This window comes from Octopus bimaculoides, chromosome 3 (genome assembly GCF_001194135.2).
Source record: "Octopus bimaculoides isolate UCB-OBI-ISO-001 chromosome 3, ASM119413v2, whole genome shotgun sequence".
Taxonomy (NCBI): domain Eukaryota; kingdom Metazoa; phylum Mollusca; class Cephalopoda; order Octopoda; family Octopodidae; genus Octopus; species Octopus bimaculoides.
The window spans coordinates 28547788-28552226 of NC_068983.1; the positions used below are offsets into that span (position 1 = coordinate 28547788).

Consider the following 4439-nt stretch of genomic DNA (forward strand, 5'->3'; position numbering starts at 1 on the left):
GGAACCATGTGGTTGGTAAGCAAGCTACTTACTACACAGCCACTCCTGCACCTATTGTATATATATGTGTGTGTGTGTGTGTGTGTGTGTGTGTGTGTGTGTGTGTGTGTGTGTGTATATATATATATATATATACACAGACAGACAGACACACAGACAGATAGATAGATGTATACATTCATTCTCTATTGCAATAACAATGATAATAATAATTGTTTGAAATGTTGGCTCAAGGCCACCAATTTTAGGGGGGAGGGGATAAGTCAGTGATGAACTGGTACTTATTTTATTGATTCCAAGAAAATGAAAGGTAAAGTTGAACTCAGAATGTAAAGACAGATGAAACACTGCTTAGCATTTTACCTGGCATGCTAGCTATTCTGCCAGCTTGCAGCCAATAATAATTCTTTCTACTCAAGGCACAAGGCCTGAAATTTTGGGGAAGGAGTTAGTCTATTACATCAAACCCAGTGCTCCACTGGTACTTCTTTTATTAACTCCTTAAAAAAGAAAGGTAACGTCAACCTTGGCGGAATTTGAACTCAGAACGTAAAGATAGATGAAATGGTGCTAAGCATTTTGTCTGGCATGCTAATGATTCCGCCAGCTTGTGACTTAGGTAATAATAATAATCCTTTCTACTATAGGCACAAGGCCAGAAAGTTGAAGTAGGGGTGAAGGGCTAGTTGATTACATCAACCCCGGTGCTCAACAGGTATTATTTCATTGTCCCTGAAAGGTTGAAAGGCAAAGTCGACCTCAATGGAATTTGAACTTAGAACATAAAGACAGATGAAATACCACGAAGCATTTTATCTGGTATGTTAGCAATATGGTTGTGATGTGTGTGCCTGGAGTACCCCTGTCAGATGAGTAGTCATGATGGGTGTATTGTTTTATAAATTTGTACCCTAGTGTCACTTTGAAGGTATGTGCTACTCACTTGCTTGCTCAATCCCTCCCTTACTCACTCACCCCCAACACCACCAACAACAATAGGATGATGATGACAATGATAATTCTGAGTTAAGCCTCAATAAATTGAATACCAAGCACCATTCCAAGTTTTCAGTTCAATGTGTTCTTATCGTAAAAACCCAGTTGTCAACAAATTTTCTGTGAATATTTAAATTTCCTAAACTATCTCATCCCTGATGATATAAGAAAAAATATTAAGTTGAAAGCTATTTAAATAATTCTAATTCTAATATGCTTTTTGGCACTTTTAGCACTTAATCTTCCATACTTTCAAACTACATTATGTAATCTGCCACTCATCACACTTTAAGTAAAAACAAAGATATGAAGCAATGGAGACCATTATGTCACCAGGGTTCATTCTTGCATTTGAAGGCTTTTATTTTGTTACTCAACATTTCCATGTATCTTCATATTTTCCTTAATATATGTATATTAAGTATATGTTATACATATATAAATGTGTGTGTGATGCTTTTAAGTAGTGCTTGCAATGCCTAGTTTTCATTGTTACTGTTGTTTAGTCTTTGCAATCGTTTTTAAAAGAAAGAACACATTGCATAACGTTGTCCGAGATACACAATGCTTCAGAAATAATGACATGGTCTTCTGTTGATCTTTTTCTTTTTACTTTTCCTCCCCCATCTTCTTTGTGTTATTTGTGTGTATGAATTTGTATATGACTTAAGGAGATTTAACTGGTATTTCTAGCAGACTGACTGATTATGTAGCAGTACCCTTGTTACTTAATCTGCATTTCAAGTTGATTCAATTAATAAGCAGTCAAAGTCCTGAATCCCTAACATTAAGATACACTCACACATTTACTTACTTTATTCACTTGATTACAGTTTAATGCAGGGTTAAAGCATAAGAAACAAAACTGCTTTTACTACATATAAAGCATGCTGTATATAAAGCATTACTACATCAAGAATACTGTAGCAGTAGATCCCCAATTTAACTAAAATATTCTCAATTGTTTCACAATAAAGGACCCTCTGTTTTCAGCTGAATTTTCTCCACAGACCTCAGGCTTTTGAAAGATCTGTCTCTTCAATAAGTCAATTTTATTAACTAATAACATGCTTTGTTGTCCCAGTTTCTCCCTCAAGAAATATAGATGAAACACAAGAATCATATGTAATGGAATAATTATATGTTTTTTTTTATTTTTTACTCTGTAGCCTTTTAGAATTTTGAACACAGCTCATAGACCCACAATACTACATAATCAGTGACTGTAGGTCCCAGGTTAATGGCTACAAATTTAACGAGTAGCTATTCACCTGAACCTCAGGAAAGAAAGAAAGAAAGAAAGAAAGAAAGAAAGAAAGAAAGAAAGAAAGAAAGAAAGAAAGAAAGAAAGAAAATCAATGGGAAGAAAAATTTTGTTCAGAAATCTGAAATAAGTTTTAGTGTTAAATATATTTCTTACTCATGAATTCAGCAAGATTTTCAATAATGACGGATTCACTTACCTGAAAAAGAAGAAAAAATATAACATAAGTATTGCAAAAATGAAATAAGTAGGCAAGCAAAATATGAATTCTTCTTACATGCATTACATGTGTTTTAGAAAAATAACTAAGCTTTTTTCTTTATGCATGTGTGTACATGTGACTGGGTGTGTGTGAGTGCATGTATATGAGAGAGAAAGGGAAAGAGAGACAGACAATGATAGAGAAAGAGAGAGTAACAGCATTTTGAATTTGCACCTCTGAGATAATAAGGAATCATAAAGATGCAGAATTTTGAAAATATCCTGTGAAAGTAAACATGGAGTGCATCAAATGAAATGCTATTCCTAAATTTCATTAAAATAATTCATCAATATAATTGCCATATTTTTTCCCTTCAGTAGCCTATATCTGCAATCATGGTTCTGATACTGAGCCTACTCTCCGCTTTGCATATCTTTCCAAACCACAATCAAGTTAATCATCCTGAAATTTTTGATTCTTACATTATGTCCACTGGTTACATTTATGAATTTATATTGTTGAGTTGCTTCAATAATAATTATAAACTAAATCCAGTAAAATACTCAAAATCGTGTGTGAGTTAAGGGTAGAGCTAACATCTGTTGCACCAGTAGATTTTTTTTACAAGTAAAATGACAATGAAAAATCCAAGTTTGAACACGCTTGAAGTTGTTGTTGTTGGCACTCCGTCACTTACGACGTTGACGGTTCCAGTTGATCCGATCAACGGAACAGCCTGCTCGTGAAATTAACGTGCAAGTGGCTGAGCACTCCACAGACACGTATACCCTTAACGTAGTTCTCGGAGATATTCAACGTGACACAGTGTGACAAGGCTGACCCTTTGAATTACAGGCACAACAGAAACAGGAAGAAAGAGTGAGAGAAAGTTGTGGTGAAAGAGTACAGCAGGGTTCGCCACCATCCCCTGCCAGAGCCTCGTGGAGCTTTAGGTGTTTTCACTCAATAAACACTCACAACGCCCGGTTTGGGAATCGAAACCGCGGTCCTATGACCGCGAGTTCGCTGCCCTAAACACTGGGCCATTGTGCCTCCACTACTTCAATAATAATTATAAACTAAATCCAGTAAAATACTCAAAAGCCTGTGTGAATTAAGGGTAGAGCTAACATCTGTGGCACCAGTAGATTTTTTTACAAGTAAAATGAAGATGAAAAATCCAAGTTTGAATACACTTCAAGTATATAAATATATTTCAAACATATACATTCGCGTTCATTTTCTGAAAATATTGATTAACTCACTGTTTTGATTCTTATATATAAACAAGCAACAGACTATACTACTTTTTTTAGTTGATGTCCTGAGGACTTCCAACTCTGCCAGCTATCTGTTGATTAGATTTCAGATATCATGCAAACATAGAGTCGGTTGGAAGGCATCTCTTGACATCTTAGTTACTAGACTTACATCTATTGACAGTTGTGAGTTTCAGTGAAAAATCTAGGAACAGGGGCATTGTTTAAACTGACCATGATATGGCAACGGTACTTCATTGATAACATCAATGTTTATTTTCCATGAAGGTATTCTTCAAATGAATCAATAACAGAAGCACGGTCATGTGCCTAAGAAGTTTACTTCTCACTATGCCTGACTGAAGATACTTGGGCAAGTGTCTTCTCCTGTAAACTTTGGATTGACTAATGTATTGTGAGTAGAATCTGGTAGCTAAAAACTATGCAAAAACCCGTGGCCGTTGCCAGTACCGCCTGACTGGCCTCCGTAGGATTTTCGAGCGAGATCGTTGCCAGTGCCCCTGGACTGGCTTGTGCGGGTGGCACATAAAAGACACCATTTCAAATGTGGCCGTTGTCAGTATTGCCTGACTGGCCTTCGTGCAGGTGACACGTAAAAGCACCTACTACACTCTCTGAGTGGTTGGCGTTAGGAAGGGCATCCAGCTGTAGAAACTCTGCCAAATTTAGATTGGAGCCTGGTGTTGCCATCCGGTTT

The 4439-nt window shown here is 36.4% G+C and overlaps 1 protein-coding gene across 3 annotated transcripts in view; it reads right to left on the minus strand.

Annotated features, from left to right (window-relative positions):
• LOC106876727 (uncharacterized) overlaps positions 1 to 4439 on the minus strand; it is a 1061911-nt gene that overhangs the window by 535118 nt on the left and 522354 nt on the right. The window lies entirely within an intron of this gene.